Raw genomic sequence first — 19,757 nt, forward strand, 5'->3', positions numbered from 1 at the left:
CAGGAAGAAAGCAGGCCAAAGTAGGCAATATGTCCTTTACACGACACATAACCCTATATCATAAATTAGTGGGGAAATGTGATTCTTTTCTTCATGCGTCATCTTTTTTATTTTATTTGAATGTTACCGGATAAAAGTTCCAGCATCATCTCCTTGGTCAATGTAGATTGGTGATACATCACTGAATATGACTCACTTCTAATCCTCCATTCTCCATGACTGTTTCTCTTTAGCCCAATGTATCCTTGCATTTTTCTGTTAAAGTGTTAATCATAGATTTCTTTGGAATTACTATATGTAAAACCCTTTTCATAGAGCCGATTACTTACATTTCTGTCATAAATACTGGCTTCTGTTTCTGTGTATTTGATTTTTATATGTTGCATTGTGCATTTTTCTTTTTTAATGTGCATTGTCTTAAATATGCATTGTCATTTAAACAAACTTTGAATATAACTTTTAATATATCTTACTAGAGAAAACACTTCTACTCTGAAAATCAACTCAGCTATGTCCTGTGTCTGCTCACTCAGGGATTAAATTACAAGCAATACAGGTCTATGGAATGAAGAGAAGGGAGATGGTAGTGCCTGAAAACATACGCCGCAGACAGACAGTAAAGAGATATTTCTGTAAGGGTGAATTCACACCACATTTTATATAGCAACTGTAAACAGCTTTATATTATAAAACTGTGTTGAACTGTATTTTCATAGACTGGCATTACTAAAAATTACTGGCGTATTAAAAAGTGCTTCCATTTTTTACGGTTGCGGTTAAGTACGTTTTTTTGCCAAATAAAATAACAGGTCCTACCACAATTATGTCTACTGTTTCAAAACCGTATATTTACTTTATATGGCTTTTTATAGTATTGTAGTCAATTAGAACTGTATAAAACTGTATGTGTATACGGTTTTGTATGGTTTTACCTTATACGGTTTTAATAGTCCTAGTCAACAAACTATGGTATGAATGTACTATAAGTAAGACATCTCATCCCAGGGCTTCATATATAGTTTTGACTGCTCATGCTGTGGCTGTGCTCAGAGACATCGAAGTGCATAATCTCAACATTTTTGTGTGTGCAATGTATGTCAGACACTATACATGTTAGGTTCTATCCACCAGCTCATGGACAAATGAAAATTTTAGATAAAGCCTGCAGAGCAGAAATCTGTTTTTCCATTTTGTTTACACTGACAAATTTTATACACCGCTGACTGGGAACAACAAACATTTTTTGCCCCACAAGTGCTATAATCGTCCTGAGGAAGGATATGTCCTCTATCAATTAACCATGTCCCACAGTTCAGTAAGGTCTGGAAGTACTTTCCCTTATATCTGAAGAATAATTTACATTTTTAGACTTGTGCCTGTGTTTGCTTTGAAATTGTAATTACAAGGTGATTCTAGATGTTTTTCACAGCAAATAACTTTATAATGTCTTCCACTGCTTGATCTAGAAAAAAAAAAAATATATATATATATATATATATATATATATATATATATATATATATCTCCAAAGAAATGGTGCAGCACTCCATAAGATAATCCAAGGTGCAAAAAGGTTTATTCACTTCATATCAAAGGCATAGCAATGTTTCAGATCACACAGGATCCTTTTTCAAGCTCATACAAACACACATTAGGGGGTAATATATACCCAAGTGAACATTTCAATCATGGTACAACAATCATAGTGACAATTAGCAAAAAAGTTTACAAAAAGTGCATATTTAGTGCATCATATTACTTACTTGTGCATTAAAATCATTAAAACAGCTTGAAAAATACAGTTGATATTATACAAACATAATTAATTGCACACACATGTCTGTCATATTGCATAATCATACGCATGTGCGGCAAACATAAATCATAAATGCTGACCTGGAGAAGGAGGAACGCTCACCTGTTGTAATGCATAATGGCGCCGGCAAGCGTGAGGCAATCTCTACTGCGCAAATGCAGAGAGCTGTGACGGGGTCCGTGTGGGGATGTCAGCTGACTCACCCGATCACGTGTTCCGCGTCACTGTCTTGTTCTTGTATCACATGTCCGTCGTCATGGAGATGAGTGACGCCAACCTGCGCTCTCTCCATGAAACCCGGTCCAAGCATAATCTATCATGTATTAGTATACCAGGAGATTTGCCATATCATTTGTATCTAATCCATGTATGTGGCTACAAAATATATAATGAATACAATTATGTGTAATATTATACAAATATATAAAGAAATATGTAAAAAAAAATGTATATGTGAAAGAATGTCAAGATGCAGTAATGTTGGACCTATGTGGGCAAAACTCGATACATCCCAGAGTCATACAGGAAATACCAATAACTAAATAAAACATTGATAAAAAAAAAATGAATGAAAATAAAATACCTCAAAAATATAAAATTAAGAAAAAAATAAAAAAATTCTAAAATTAAAATAAAAAAATATGAAAAAAAATAAAAATAATAATAATATAAAAATAAAAATAACAATAAAGCGAAAAATGGTATATAAAAGAAAGAATAATAAAATAAAATATATAAAGTCACTTGATCATGGATAACCACATTGACACCCACTGGTCTCTGGGTCTCTCAGAATATGGGGGACCCATATATAGAATCCCTAATAATTACTCCTAGTGCCATGGGACCAGTGCCCGGGGGCACACTATCAATGTATCCCCTGACACCATTCAAAGAAAAAGTCTCCAGAGTTGTGTCGCTAGACCCTCGTCCAGAGGCTCTATTCCCCATAGCCCAATGATGGAGCGCGCCCGCTATTTCAGCAGCGACATATCAAACTGGGCGGGTCCCCCTCTTTTTGCTCTTTATTATTTTTAAGACAGAGTTGTCAAGAAATGGCTCAAAAAAAGAAAACAAAATTATATAATAAATAAAATTATATAATAAAAATATAAAAAAAAAAAAATCTAATTGTATCCCTCTAAGAGATGTATATCCTATCTACACACAATGGTCCATCAACTGCATCATAACTGAAAAGTGGAGAAAAATGTAAAAAAAAGGGTGTTTTATTAGTCTATAATCAAATAGAATGGCAGTTCTCCATTCGATACAGAAAAATTCATATAGTGGTAGTATCAAATTACATTAGTTTCATGGTGATATTCAAACTGATGAGATGTTCCTCCTCCTCCATCCAGATTCAACGCCATAGTTTACCTAAAACAAACAAAACAAATTAATTTTGGGACTTTGATCAAGTTCATTGGGAGCTGGCAAATCAACTCTTTTCTTTTGTGTATATATATATATATATATATATATATTTTTTTTTTTTTTTCAATAAAAAAGTAAAAGTTAGGCTATTTATCCTGAAAAAGGTAAGACTCCATGTTAGGATATGACGTTCTTGGAAAAGCTCAGAGGACATCCTTAAAGATTGGCAATTGCATAATTTTTGCCAGGGGTTGTAAAAAACTATTTCCATCATAACCATGATGGAAACCCTGTTGGGAAATGGTTTATGGTAGTCATTTACTGTATCGTCAATACTGTTAATAACAATGCAGTCCATAGGTACATTACGGGAAAATAGAGGTCAGAATAAGATCACTACCCAGAAAGGCATTTTCAATGGGAAGTAACATACTTCATGAGGTTGAAAAAAGACCAGAGTCCATCAAGTTCAAACTATATGCCTAATGAGTCCTTACTGAGTTGATCCAGAGGAAGGCAAAAAAAATACCTTATGCTAGAGGTAAAAATTCCTTCCCGACTCCAAATATGGAAATCAGAGTAAATCCCTGGATCAACGTTCTGTCCCTATAAATCTAGTATACATAACCAGTAATGTTATTACCCTACAGAAATGCATCCAGACCCTTTTTGAACTCTTTTACAGAGTTCACCATGACCACCTCCTCAGGCAGAGAATTCCACAGTCTCACTGCTCTTACAGTAAAGAACCCCCATCTGTGCTGGTGTAGAAACCATCTTTACTCTAAACGTAGAGGATGCCCCTTGTTATAGGTACAGTCCTGTGTATAAATAGATCATGGCAGAGATCTCTGTACTGCCCCCTGATATATTTATACATAGTTATTAGGTCGCCCCTTAGCCTTCTTTTTTCTAAACTAAATGACCCTTGGGGTGCGTTCACACTGAGGAATTCAAGAGAAATTCATGAGAAATAATTTCGGTCAGGAAATTGTTGCCTTCTCCATCAAGTGGAGTTCAAGTGGAATTCGAGCGGAATTCAAGCGGAATTTCCATGTGGAAATGAAGAGCAATGAAGGAGGAGGCTATTTAATTTACTTTTCTGAATTCTACTGGAATTCCGCTTGAATTCTGCTCGAATTCCATTGACTTCTGTTGGATTCTGCTCGCGGATTCTGCTTGAAGAATGAACATGTTCTTTCTTCAAGCGGAAAGGAATTCAGCGTCGGAATTCTGCTAGCAGAATTTCCGCAGTGTGAACAGGACAACAGAAATAACATTGAAGTCAATGGGCAGAGGAGATGTGCATTAATTTGGAGAGGAGAATTCAAGAGGAATTACTCGAGTAACTTCCTCTTGAATTACTCAGTGTGAACGCACCCTAATTCTGAAAATCTTTCTGGGTACTGTAGTCCTCCCATTCCCCGTATTACTCTGGTTGCCCGTCTTTGAACCCAGTGCCCAGTACTGTACACAGTATTCTATGTGTGGTCTGACTAGTGATTTGTACAGCGGTAGAATTATTTCCGTGTTGTGGGCATTGATACCCCTATTGATGCACCCCATGATTTCATTTGCCTTGGCAGCAGCTGCCCGACACTGGTCACTACAGCTAAATTTACTGTTAACTAAGACTCCTAAGTCCTTTTCCATGTCAATCGTCCCAACTGTGCTCACATTTAATACATAATCCCAGCCCAGATTTTTCCTCCCCATGTGCGTTACCTTACATTTATCAGTGTTGAACCTCATCTGTTATTTCCCAGCCCAAACCTCCAACCTATCCAGATCCATTTGTGTAACAGTTCACTGTCCTCTATTGTGTTTACCGCTTTACAGAGCTTAATATCATCTGCAAAGATTGCTACTTTACTATTCAACCCCTCTACAAGGTCATTAATGAATATATTAAATAGAATAGGACCCAAGACTGACCCTGTGGTACCCCACTAGTAACAGTCACCCAATCAGAATAAGTACCATTAATGACCTCCCTCAATTTCCTATCACTGAGCCAGTTACTTACCCACTTGCACACATTTTCCCCCAGCCCAATTCTTCTCATTTTATGCACCAATCTTTTATGTGGCACTGTATCAAATGCTTTGGAAAAATCCAGATATACGACATCAAGCGAATGACCCTGGTCCCGTCTGGAGCTCACCTCCTCATAAAAGCTGAGCAGGTTAGTTTGACAGGACCGATCCCTCATAAAGCCAGGCTGATATAAATTCATACATTTATTTTTATCAAGATACTCCAAAATAGCATCCCTTAGAAAACCCTCAAACAATTTACATACAACAGAGGTTAAACTAACAGGTATATAGTTCCCGGGATCACCTTTTGACCCCTTTTTAAATATTGGCACCACATTTGCCATGCGCCAGTCCTAGGGAACAGTCCCTGTTACTATGGAGTCCCTGAATATTAAAAATAGGGGTCTGTCTATTGCATTACTTAATTCCTTTAGAACATGGGGGTGAATGCCATCTGGACCTGGCAAACTGTCTATTTTGATTTTTTGTAGGCGGCACTGTACTTCTTCCTGGGTTGGACAGGTGACCTGTAATGGGGAGTTTACCTTATCTCGCTATATTTCACCTTGTATGAAATTTTCCTCAGTGAATACAGTGGAGAAGAATTTGTTTTATATATAAGCTTTTTACTCTCTTTGGCAATGAGTCTTTCTGTCTCTATTTTTGCGGCTTTTATCAGTTTTTTTTATTTTTTTACATATTTTACATATAGCTTTTTAATGCTTCTCCACTGCTGTCCTGTTTTAGTAGTTTAAATGCTTTATTGTTGTCATGTATTGCCCCCTTAACATTTTTATTCATCCATATTGGTTTTCTTTTATTCCCACAAGGTATATACCTCTTATAGTGAAAATTTTTAATATTCTTAAAAGTCTCCCATTTAGTGTCAGTATTCTTGTTTTTGAGGACATTATCCCATTTTATATTGTTAAGGGCTTCTCTGAGTTGATCAAACTTTGCCATCCTAAAGTTCATTGTTTTTGTTATAATGTATTATATTATAATCACTATTTCCTAGGTGTCTCTCTACTTGCACATTAGTTACTCTGTCAGGTCTGTTGGTAAATATTAAGTCTAGCAGGGCGCCCCCTCTGGTCGGGCCCTGCACCATTTGGGACAGATAATTGTCTTTAGCCATAGTCAGAAGCCTATTTCCTTTATTAGATTCACAGGTCTCAGTCTCCCAGTTTATATCAGGATAGTTAAAGTCCCCCATTATTATCACCTCATTCTGATTTGCTGCCTTGTTTATTTGCCTCAGTAATTGATCTTCCATTATATTTGGTGGCTTATAGTAAACCCCAGAATTTTTTTTATTTTTATCTCCATATATTTCTACCCATAATGACTCCACATTATCATTTTCCTCCCGTATATCCTCCCGCAGTGCGGCCTTAAGACTGGACTTTACATAAAGACAAACTCCTCCCCCTTTCCATTCTGTCTGATACTTCCTGAATAGATTATAACTCTGTATGTTGATCACACAGTCACAGCTATCGTTCAACCAAGTCTCTGTTATACCCACTATGTCATAATTTTCTTCAGACATTATCAAGTCCAGTTCGTCAGTTTTATTGGACAGACTTCTGGCATTAGTCAACATGCAGTTCAGTGGTGTATGTTTTTTACCTATGAAGCCTATCCCTATTAACTATTCTAACCCCTCCCTCCACTACACCCCAGGTATATTAATAAGTTTCCCCTCTCTATTTACACTATCTTCCCCCTCTATGTTGCCCCCCCCCAGTCCCTAGTTTAAACACTCCTTCACCCTCTTAGCCATCTTCTCCCCAAGTACAGCTGCACCCTCCCCCTACGGTAGAGCTGGTATCCGACAGCAAAGTCGGCCTATGAACCCAAACCCCACCTTCCTACATCCGCTTCTCAGCTACTTGTTTACCTCCCTAATCTCCTGCTGCCTCTCTAGTATGGCTGGTGGTACAGGTAATATTTCAGAAAATATTACCTTGGAGGTCCTTGCCTTAAGCTTGTGGCCTAAGTCCCTGAAATCATTTTTAAGGACACTCCACCTACCTCTTACTTTGTCATTGGTGCCAATATGTACCATGACCGTTGGGTCCTCTCCAGCCCCACCCAGCAACCTGTCAACCCGATCTACGATGTGCCGAACTCAAGTGCCAGGTAGACAACTCACTGTTCGGCGATCCCAGTCTTTGTGACAGATCGCCCTGTCTGTCCCCTAATAATTGTGTCCCCCACTACCAGTACCTGTCTGGCCTGCCCTGCACTCCTCTTTCCCTCCTTACTGGAGCAGACACCCCCCTGACTGTCAGAGGCAGAGTCGTGCTGCAGTACTGCTAGCTCTGAAATAGCATCCCCCTCATCTGCCAACCGGGCAAACTTGTTGGGGTGTGTCAGATCAGGACTAGCCTCCCTGACACTTTTTCCTCTACTTCGTTTTCTAACTGTAACCCAGCTAGCTGCCTCACTGTCCTGCACCTCTGTCAGCCTATCTTCCCCCACCTCCACCCCAGAGAGTACTTGCTCAGTGAGCAGGAGACTCCTCTCCAAGTTGTTAATGCATCTCAGTGTTGTCAGTTGCTCCTCTAGATCCAGGATCTGGGCTTCCAAATGAACAACTCGAACACATCTTGTACAACAATGTGCACCCTCAAACCGCTGTTCAAGGATTGTATACATTGCACAAGATGTACACCGGACTGCATTTTCCAACATGGAGACCATCTAGTTGTGGGGATTTCACAGATTAACAGCCCAAAAAAAAAAAAAAACAACCACAATGGCGACCATGCACATGTTCAGTTCAACCTCATCTTTCACAATAAAATCTAAAACTAGCAACAGACTAGCCCTAGTAAATATCCTATTGTCAGTTGTGGTAAGGATTTACTGTTCTTAGCTCAATACATGGAATGTGAGTGAGAATGGAGAACAGTGGTCCAGATAACAGGTCAGCAGCTTCTGCTTTTTGCTCTCTCTCATAGTAATGTTTACTCAGCTAAAGCAATGGATTACATAACAATGTGGCTCAGTTGGATTTTTTACTTGCTTTGATGTTTTCCTATTTAGTGTCCAGGATTTTCCACACATACATGTAGCCGAGCTGAATGTGTCATTTAACTGTTTCTTATGAACACCATGAAATATACTACTTGTTCCCATTAAGATGACAGCGTGAATAACTTGTCTGTCCCATATATCCATATACTGATACTGACTATGGATATCTAAGTTCCTGAAAGCCCCTATTCAAGCAAATTCCATCAAAGTAGCCCCAAGGTCATAATCTAGTATTGTACTGCCACATCACAGACTTGCCCAGATTCATCAAACTGTGTGAGAAAAAGTGGAGGGATTTTCCTACAGTAACCAATCACAGCTCAGGTAACGAGCTGAGGTAAAGTGAAACCTGAGCTGTGATTGGTTGCTGTGGGAAAATTACTCCACTTTTTCTCTCACACAGTTTCATAAATCTGGGCCAGTGTGCGTACCATGTATAGATATCACATTTACATACTAGAGCATGCATTGGTGTGAATATGTGATCTATGGGGCTTAAAAAAAGATGGGGTGCAATCTGCAATCTATGAGGTGTAAAAAAATTGGGGCCAAAAAATTATAAAATTGCAAACAATGCACAGTGCAGAAAATAAGTAGAAAAAAAAAGCAGATAGTATTTTTGACAAGTGGGAATAGCAAAAAGTTTATCACTCTCAAGGGAAACTTTTGTCCCCATTTTTGGGATTCTACAACAGATCAGCTTGTTATCAACTAGAGGGGATAACCTCTTGAGATTAGAATACTGCTTTAAGTCTCCTTTTGTATTGCTTTCAACTGCTTATCAATCAATGGTAAATGAGCAGATCAGATGGACTGGTGGGGGGATTCACTAACCTAGATATCCATAATCAGTCTCATTATATGGATGATTGGGAGAGACAATCTTTGAGGCCTCACCTTGGAGTATTGTGCACAGTACTGGGGCTATATCTCCAGAAGGATATGGATACCTTGGAGAGAATTCAGAAGAAGAGCTACTAAACTAGTACATGGATTGCAGGATAAAACTTACCAGGAAAGATTAAAGGACCTTAAAGGGGTTATCCACCATAAGGTGATTTTAGTACATACCTGGCAGACAGTAATGGACATGCTTAAGAAGAATCTGCGCTTGTCTTGGGGCTAAATGGCTATGTTGTGAGATTACCTTAACACTGTGGCTAGCTGTTTGTGAACTAGTATTTCCTGTTTGACTTTTCTTTTTTTGACTACAAATCCCCCAATTCCATCTTTCTCCCTCCCACACATCAGCCACCCCACGCATTGAAACACAAATGAGCTGCATCCATTCAAATCAGTGTGGTTTTCAATCAGGGTGCCTACAGCTGTTGCAGATTGATCTCTCTCCCACCAAGCGATCCCTTCACCCATTGAAGCAGACAGGCTCCCTGTCATCAGCTGACTAGTGAGTCAGGTCTCGGCCACATTGCAAGCTGGGAAAAATCTGAGTCAACAGACATTTTTGATGCTGATAAAAATAAATATTGGAGTGAAAATCACAGAAGAATTGTGAGAAAACCGTCACACACAGGTATAGTCACTATATTATGAACTACACTAACTATACAGTCCCTGTAGCATAGTCAAATAAAAAAAAATCCTGGAATACCCCTTTAACAAGTATAGCTTGGAAGAAAGAAGAGACAGAGGGGATAAGATAGAAACTTTAAAATACTTAAAGGGAATGAACACAGTAAAGGAGAAGAAGATGTTTGAAAATAATGAGAATAAGGAAAAAAACTACCACAAGAAGACATAGTTTTAAATTCGAGGGGCAAAGGATTCTGCAGTAATATCAGGAAGTATCACTTTACTGAGAGAGTAGTGGATGCATGGAATAACCTTCCTGCAGAAGTGGTCGCTGTAAATACAGTGAAGGAGTTTAGGCATATGTGGGATAGACATAAAGCTATCCTTGATATAAGATAGGGCCAAGGATTACTAATAGTATAGGGAATATTGGGCAGACTAGATGGGCCAAATGGTTCTTTTCTGCCAACACATTCTATGTTTCTATGACTGTCTTTGCCTTAATACACCTAAAAGGATTTAATTATTTATATTAACTCATATACGTCATTGTGTTTCCTTTAAATGGGGTTTTACAAAAAATAGAGTGTACCCTTTTTGTTGATTCCAGTGCCTCTGTTTGCTTCCCCTGATGATACACTCTCCCTGCTCTCCTGATTATGTTCCGAACACATTAGAGCCAATAACTGGCCGCAGTGTGGGTGTCTTGTTATTATTGGTCTCTCACAGTTCAAATAAATTACCATTAAAATTATAGACTGATCATTTCTTGTCAGTGGACAGACATAAAAAATCCTCAGGAGATCAAACCATTCCGTCCTTTACTGTAGCTCTACATAATGCTTCTTACTGCATCTAATGTCATAATTGTTTCCAGAGCATCAATAGTCTACGCAGGATATTTGTAATGTGAAATTATACCACACGTTAGTGTAATAAACAAAGGGGTGTTAAGGTGATGCAATATTTAGTGGTTCACAATATTGCGCATAAACAGGTTACATGTTGGTTTACACAAACCATAAGCAAGATATACGTTCTGTTGAGGTAAGGGCAGGTCAGTGTGGGTGATACTGATTATAGATTCCCTTTAAATTCTGCACCGACATCCTGCCGGTAACCAGTGGTATGACTTTTATGTAAATTATTGATATATGATTAAAAAGCCATTTGTTGACTGCCACAGTGATGTAAGTCTGTAGTTCAGCTGCTATAGTCAGGTAAACGAGGTAAACAAGATATGGCAGACAACTAAGGCAGCGACAGAATGGAAATTACATCATAGTGCATATATAATATGCATTATGAGTAAGGACTAACAGTCTGAAATGTGTCAGCAGTTATTCTGACTAATGTGATTGCGTTACGGATTACAACTAAAGAAAGCAGAAAACTCTTAATAAAGAAAGTTCTGGACCCTTCTTGAGCTGGGTATTGGATGTTAATGGAGTTAATATGTTTATTATTTTATTATGATTTGTTATTATTATGATCAGTTCTAGGCAAAGTGCTACAGGCATTTGCAAGAATGGTTGTTAAACAACAGGTTTTAAGAACTACAGCATGTATAAAAAAATTTTTACTTATCAGGCAATACCCTCCATACCTGGACTAACTCTTTTCTGAAATCTGAAGTATATGTATGCCACTATTGAGGAGATTGTACTGCCAAAAGCCGTACTGAAATGGCACGGCAGGATGGGATCACTGTCTAAAGGTTTGGTGACCAAGTAAAGTTGACTGCTGTTCCTGACAGCAATGCATCTTTGCTCACTTTACAGGGGGCCACGAGAGTCCACTATGCCCCAAGGCCGCAATGCTGGCCTACACATTGATTGCCTGCTCCTGGATTGGCTGTGCATGCACCATCAATGTGGATTGCAGGGCATTGCCAGTGATTCTGACCACCATGCTGCATCACAATAGCTAGGGGGCTTGCTCCCTCTCTCTAGTGACAGGTCTTTCTGCACACAAAGCCAGTCCCAATGAAGAGGATTGTCATCACTATCAAGAGAACCACACACCACTGTAGGCTTCCTCAGTTACATTTCAAGTAACTAAAGCAAAGTGTCCAAGATCAGCAGCACATGCAGAGAAGTCAATAGAGGCAGGGGGCGAGATCTCTGCCTCTAGATATTGTGATCCATGCGCAGTGAATCTGATTCTCAACCTGTAAGACAGATTGTTAATCCACATTGTCAATAAACAGGTAGAACCGAGTTGACTTAAGAGAAGAGAAGCATTGCTGCTCTGGGGTACAGCGGACCCTCATCCACAACTCTCAAACTCTCGGGAACTGTATAAAAACTTTTATATGAAATTAAGACAACAAATTCACTAACAAGGTTGTTTCTTGAATAGGGACATTAAGCCCTGCTAGACTGTGTCGGCAGTTCAACAGGTGGAAATCATGTGATCTATGCACTTTAAATGGCATATCTGTGAGAAAAATGCAGATTTCACTTTCCCTATCCACTGTCCATGAATTTCTGAAAAACACCAGTGGGATCACAATGTTACAGCTACATGGCACACAGCAAATTGTGCTTCAAAAGCCATGGTTTTTATCCCTTGTGAATCCTGCCATGAGGCCAATCAGCAGTTTACAACCACATGTGGACACTTTCTATAGTATAGAAATATAGAGAATATTGGGAAATTGCCTAACAAATTGGATACTTCTCCTAAATTCATTGTAAAATGAATAATTTTCAGAAAAAGCTACATACAGTGTAACATTATTTTTCAAAACTCAATGCAAAAAAATTCTATGGAACACATGTGGAGTCAAATTGCTCATTACAACCCCAGATGAATTCCTTGAGAGATGTAAACAAGGAAAATCACGTCTTTTGAGCGGTGTTTCTTATGTTTTGGCACCTCAAGAAATCTGTGAACCTAAATGGTTGCCTGGAAATTTCCTAATGAAGAAGAAAGAGAGTCCCAAAAATCCACCAAAAAATGTGTTCATTTTCAAAGCCTGTGTTTGAGTAAAGTGGTTTCATATATTTGGGAATTAAAAAAAAAAATTCATACATTCTAAAAAAAAAGAAAGACATATGGAATACCTTGTATAAGTAAAGTTATGTTCACATGAAGTGACAAATCAGATTAGAAAAATTACTCAATAAGGCCACCACTGCAGCAGAAGGAGGCTACATTTCAGACTGGCCCATAGGCCATGTATGAATGAAGGCTGTGCAGCTGCTTGTTGCCGGTGCGGGCATCCAGTCTAGTTTCCTGCTGCAGTAACAAGCCATCATAAGCAGCCATTATCTAACAGGGAGGCTGAACTGTATTGCTAATTACTTCAGGAGAGTGTGAGGATGCCTGAGTGTGCCCGGGGCTTCAGTGTTCCGTCACAGCAGGATTCCCGTCATTTACAGCATGTTGTGTCATGAAAACGCTTACATAAGAAGGTCTGCTAGTCTAAATGTCTGAGAATAACAAGGAGAACATTGTTCCTGCAATATTTAGTAGGTTATATGCACACAGAGAAAACCAAATGAGATGAGGTCACTTACATAGAATTTCTGGAACACTGTTACAAACACTCTGCAAATAGATCAAACTGTGATCTTTAGATGAAACACAAATGAGCTTTGGCTGTAACCAACACTTTTCTTTATTAGTAGTAGTACAGCACACTGGTGAATCTATTAAGGAGGTTGTGCTGGCAAAGAAAAAAATGGCTACTTTCTTCAAAAAATACAGACAGAACTGGCCGCAGTTTTATAAAAAATAGAGGTGAGCAAACCAAGCTAGTAAAAACTGAGTTTGGTCAGAACTTTGCTAAAAGGTTCTGCTAGAACTTAAAATCTAAGGGATTCTGTTTGACAATACCTGCTAAAATAGTAAAAGGAAGCATCCCATGACCTTAGGGAATCCCATAATGCATTTTAAACAGCTCTCCCAGCCAATGAGGAGGAAATATAGGGATGATGTTTAAGCCACTATAAAAACATATGCAGATAGCTTAGCAGAAATTTTAGAGATAGCTGGTGTTAGGTGAAGATCTCTGTGAGGGACACTAAGCAGTAAACAATTCAGATAGGAGCAGGACCACAAATATACAGGGTGGGCCATTTATAAGGATACACCTTAATAAAATGGGAATGGTCGGACCTGACACCCATAATGTGGTGGTGCACCATCTTGCTGGAAAAACTCAGGGAACGTGCCAGGTCCAAGCATTCCCAGATGAACAGTTTCCTGGAAAGTGGATTGGTCTTCGTGGGCCAGTTGAATGGTCCCCAAGGTCTCCCGATCTGACCCCCTTAGACTTTTATCTTTGGGGTCATCTGAAGGCAATTGCCTATAATGTGAAGATACGAGATGTGCAGCACCTGAAACTACGGATACTGGAAGCCTGTGCTAGCATTTCTGCTGCGGTGTTGCTATCAGTGTGTGAAGAGTGGGAGAAGCGGGTTGCATTGACAATCCAACACAATGGGCAGCACATTGAACACATTTTATAAGTGGTCAGAAACTTGTAAATAACTCATGAAAGAATAAAGTTACATTAAAACCAAGCACATCATTGTTTTTCTTGTGAAATTTCCAGTAAGTATGATGTGTCACATGACCCTCTTCCTATTGAAAAAACAAAAGTTGGATTCAAAATGGCCAACTTCAAAATGGCCGCCATGGTCACCAACCATCTTGAAAAGTTCCCCCCCCCCTCACATATACTAATGTGCCACAAACAGGAAGTTAATATCACCAACCATTCCCATTTTATTAAGGTGTATCCATATAAATGGCCCACCCTGCATAATAAATTTAGTAATGCAGCACTGCAGAGAGTGTTCTAGGTGTGCCAGTTATTTTTTTCTTTTTTTAAACACCAATTGTGAAAAAGCATAGAGGCTCTTGTGTCACTTTTGTGCATTTTCAATTATGCCGCCACACATTTTTCACAACTTGTAAACAACCACTGTTTCTTCACTTTCCAGGTACAAATCTTGTTGTTACTCCCAAATAGGGATGCTATTTAGACAACTTTGGAAAAGCAATTTGGACCACTTGTAAAAAGCAGAAAAAGTTTTTGGCCTACTGGTAAATCAGTCTGAACCATTACTTTTTTTCAGGGTTCGGAGAATCAGCTGACACAAACTTTTCCCAACCAATTTCTCTCATCTCCAGAAGAAAGCAGCCATATATTTATCTAACCCTATACAAACAAACTAAAGACAATTATAGTTATTCAATACATGTCAGCTCTTCAACAGTTTAGGAAACCATTTATTGCTTTGTTTATGCCTTGTATAGCTCATGTACAAGAACCCATACTGTCATGATGTTGTTTGGGTGTGTCCCTTTAATTCCTGTTACTAGACTGGCAAGCTCTGATGTTCAGCACCACCTCCTTGCCCATAAAGAGTAAGCTGACAACAAATATGACCCATCTCTCAGCTGACAAGACTTGATCTGTACATTTGCTTGGCCTAAGTGAAATTGAACTGTAGGACAATGTGGACTTGTTTTCTAAAGAAATGACAGTGGACTGAAAAGCCACAACATCTTGTTCATCGCAGGGGAGGCAGAAGGTTAAAGGTCAACATGTGTGATGTGGGGCCTGAGTGGAAAATCCAGCACAGTGGGTCACCTGGCACATCCTTTGGAGATTTGCAAAAGCTGTTACCTTAACCCCTTCAGGACCAAGCCCATTTTGGCCTTAAGGACCAGAGCGTTTTTTGCACATCTGACCACTGTCACTATAAACATTAATAACTCTGGAATGCTTTTAGTTATCATTCTGATTCAGAGATTGTTTTTTCGTGACATATTCTACTTTAACATGGTGGTAAATTTTTGTGGTAACTTGCATCCTTTCCTTGTGAAAAATCCTAAAATTTGATGAAAAATTAGAAAATTTAGCATTTTTCTAACTTTGAAGCTCTCTGCTTGTAAGGAAAATGTATATTACAAATAAAAAAATTTTTTATTCACATATACAATATGTCTACTTTATGTCTGCATCATAAAAGTGACGAGTTTTTACTTTTGGAAGACACCAGAGGGCTTCAAAGTTCAGCAGCAATTTTCCAATTTTTCACAAAATTTTCAAACTCACTATTTTTTAGGGACCAGTTCAGGTTTGAAGTGGATTTGAAGGGTCTTCTTATTAGAAATACCCCACAAAAGACCCCATTATAAAAACTGCACCCCCCAAAGTATTCAAAATGACATTCAGTCATCATTTTAACCCTTTAGGTGTTTCACAGGAATAGAAGCAAAGTGAAGGAGAAAATTCACAATCTTCATTTTTTACACTCGCATGTTCTTGTAGACCCAATTTTTAAATTTTTACAAGGGGTAAAAGGAGAAAATGTATACTTATATTTGTAGCCCAATTTCTCTCGAGTAAGCACATACCTCATATGTCTATGTAAAGTGTTCGGCGGGCGCAGTAGAGGGCTCAGAAGGGAAAGAGCGATAAGGGGATTTTGGAGAGTACGTTTTTCTGAAATGGTTTTTGGGGGCATGTTGCATTTAGGAAGCCCTTATGGTGCCAGAACAGCAAAAAACCCTCACATGGCATACCATTTTGGAAACTAGACCCCTTGAGGTACGTAACAAGGAATAAAGTGAGCCTTAATACCCCACAGGTGTTTCACGACTTTTGCATATGTAAAAATAAATTTTGTTTTTTCACTAAAATGTGTGTTTCCCCCCAAATTTCACATTTTTCTAAGGGTTAACAGCAGGAAATACCCCCCAATATTTGTAACCCCTTCTCTTCTGAGTATGGAGGTACCCCATAAGTTGACCTGAAGTGCACTATGGGTGAACTACAATGCTCAGAAGAGAAGGAGTCATATTTGGCTTTTTGAGAGCAAATTTTGCTCGGGGGGCATGTCGCATTTAGGAAGCCCCTATGGTGCCAGAACAGCAAAAAATACCCACATGGCATACCATTTTGGAAACTAGACCCCTTGAGGAACGTAACAAGGAATAAAGTGAGCCTTATTACCCCACAGGTGTTTCATGACTTTTGCATATGTAAAAAAAAAAAAAAAAATTCCACTAAAATGTGTGTTTCCCCCCTAATTTCACCTTTTTGCAAGGGTTAATAGCAGAAAATACTCCCCAAAATTTGTAACCCCATCTCTTCTGAGTATGGAGGTACCCCATAAGTTGACCTGAAGTGCACTATGGGCGAACTACAATGCTCAGAAGAGAAGGAGTCATATTTGGCTTTTTGAGAGCAAATTTTGCTCGGGGAGCATGTCGCATTTAGGAAGCCCCTAAGGTGCCAGAACAGCAAAAAAAAACACAAATGGCATACCATTTTGGAAACTAGACCCCTTGAGGAACGTAACAAAGGGTACAGTGAGCATTTGCCCCCCACTGGTGTCTGACAGATCTTTGGAACAGTGGGCTGTACAAGTTTTCATTTTCATGGACCACTGTTCCAAAGATCCGTCAGACACCTGTGGGGGGTAAATTCTCACTGCACCCCTTATTACATTCCGTGAGGGGTGTCGTTTCCGAAATGGGGTCACATGTGGGGTTTTGTTTTTTTTGCGTTTGTCAAAACCGCTGTAACAATCAGCCACCCCTGTGCAAATCACCTCAAATGTACATGGTGCGCTCTCCCTTCTGGGCCTTGTTGTGCGCCCCCAGAGCACTTTGCCCTCACATATGGGGTATCTCTGTAGTCGGGAGAAATTGCGTTACAAATTTTGGGGGGCTTTTTTCCCTTTTACCTCTTGTGAAAATGTAAAGTATAGGGCAACACCAGCATGTTAGTGTAAAAAATAAAAAAAATTTACACTAACATTCTGGTGTAGACCCCAACATTTCCTTTTCATGAAGGGTTAAAGAAGAAAAAGCCCCCCAAACCTTGTAACGCAATTTCTCCCGAGTACGGCGATACCCCATATGTCGCCCTAAACTGTTGCCCTGAAATACGACAGGGCTCCAAAGTGAGAGCGCCATGTGCATTTGAGGCCTGAATTAGGGATTTGCATAGGGGTGGACATAGGGGTATTCTACGCCAGTGATTCCCAAACAGGGTGCCTCCAGCTGTTGCAAAACTCCCAGCATGCCTGGACAGTCAACGGCTGTCCGACAATACTGGGAGTTGTTGTTTTTCAACAGCTGGAGGCTCTGCTTTGGAAACAGTGGTGTACCGGACGTTCTTATTGGGGGAGGGGGGCTGTGTAAGGGTATGTGTATATGTAGTGTTTTTAACTTTTTATTTTATTTTGTGTTAGTGTAGTGTTTTTAGGGTACAGTCACATGGGCGGGGGATTACAGCGAGTTTCCCAGCGCAAAATTTGCTGCATCTCAAGATGCGAGAAACCCACTGTAAAAGCCTCGCCCATGTGAATGTCTGTTAGTGCATGCTGGGAGTCATAGTTTTGCAACAGCTGGAGGCACACAGGTTAGGAAACACTGAGTTAGAAACAGACAATGTTTCCCAACCAGTGTGTCTCCAGTTGTTGCAAAACTACAACTCCCAGCATGCCCAGACAGCTGAAGGGCATGCTGGGAGTTGTAGTATGGCAACATCTGAAGGGCCAGATGTTGCTGAACTAAAACTCCCAGCATGCCTGGACAGTCAGTGCATACTGGGAGTTGTAGTTTTGCAACAGCTGGAAGAGCACAGATTGGAGACCATTATACAATGGTCTCCAAACTGGGGCCCTCCAGATGTTGCAAAACTACAACTCCCAGCATGCATGGTCTTTTAGTGCATGCTGGGAGTTATAGTTTTGCAACAGCTGGAGGCACACAGGTTAGGAAACACTGAGTTAGAAACAATGTTTCCCAACCAGTGTGTCTCCAGCTGTTGCAAAACTACAACTCCCAGCATGCCCAGACAGCTGAAGGGCATGCTGGGAGTTGTAGTTCGGCAACATCTGAAGGGCCAGATGTTGCTTAACTAAAACTCCCAGCATGCATGGACAGTCAGTGCATGCTGGGAGTTGTAGTTTTGCAACAGCTGGAAGAGCACAGATTGGAGACCATTATACAATGGTCTCCAAACTGAGGCCCTCCAGATGTTGCAAAACTACAACTCCCAGCATGCCCAGACAGCCAAAGGCTGTCTAGGCATGCTGGGAGTTGTAGTTTTCAGACTCCTAGAAGCAGCAGTGAAGATCTTCACTGCTGCCTCTGAGGACCACATACTTACCTGTCGCTGCTCGTCCACGTGGCCGGTCCCGCGCTGCTCCTCGGTCCCGCCGCTGGATCAGGTAAGTCTGCCGGTCCCCACGTGTTCCCCCCGAATGCCGCAGGTCCCCGCGAGCCCCTGCAGTCTTCGTCCCCCGTTCTGCCCGACTTCCAGGGGCGGGCAGTGCGGGGGATCTGAACTTTCACCCCAGATCACTGTGATTGGTCCACAGGGACCAATCACAGTGATCGCTGACCAGGACCATCAATTGATGGTCCTGGGGGTGAAGCAGAAGTTGTCCCCTGCTGGAAACAGCGGGACTTCTGCCAGTTAACCCGTGCGATGCTGCGCATCGCCGGGTTAACTGCATGTCATTTATAAACGCCGGGATGCGCGAACGCACTGCACAACCCGGCGTTTATATATGACATTCTGCGGGAAGGGGTTAAAGGGATATTCTTGCAAAAATAAAAATAAAATTACATGCTTCTTGTTATTAAGTTAAAATAAAACACAAGCTATACTTACCTAATCCAGCTGTTACCTCTGCTGTCCATTTTAGGAACTGTCCAGAGCAGCCTATGTTTGCTATGGGGATTTTCTCCTACTCTGGACAGTTCCTAAAATGGACAGCAGAGGTTAGCAGAGAGCATTGTGGTCATGACATCAGAGGGAATGCATTTATTTTTTGGATTTCTCTTCTTTCACGACCACAGTGCTCTCTGCTGACCTCTGCTGAGGCTGCCTGGCAGGGCAGCAAGAGTACGGGGTAACACCTCCCGTACTGGGCCACCACAAACTCCCCCTCTTAAGCACAGCCGTTCTC

The 19,757-nt window shown here is 40.2% G+C and overlaps 1 long non-coding RNA gene across 1 annotated transcript in view; it reads left to right on the forward strand.

Annotated features, from left to right (window-relative positions):
• LOC130308297 (uncharacterized) overlaps window positions 1-803 on the forward strand; it is a 57,144-nt gene extending 56,341 nt beyond the window's left edge. Inside the window, exon 3 of the long non-coding RNA XR_008857288.1 lies at window positions 477-803. This is a non-coding gene — a long non-coding RNA (uncharacterized LOC130308297). The remainder of the gene's footprint in view (window positions 1-476) is intronic.
• The last annotated feature ends 18,954 nt before the right edge of the window (window positions 804-19,757 follow it).

This window comes from Hyla sarda, chromosome 1 (assembly GCF_029499605.1).
Source record: "Hyla sarda isolate aHylSar1 chromosome 1, aHylSar1.hap1, whole genome shotgun sequence".
In the NCBI taxonomy this organism is placed as follows: Eukaryota; Metazoa; Chordata; class Amphibia; order Anura; family Hylidae; genus Hyla; species Hyla sarda.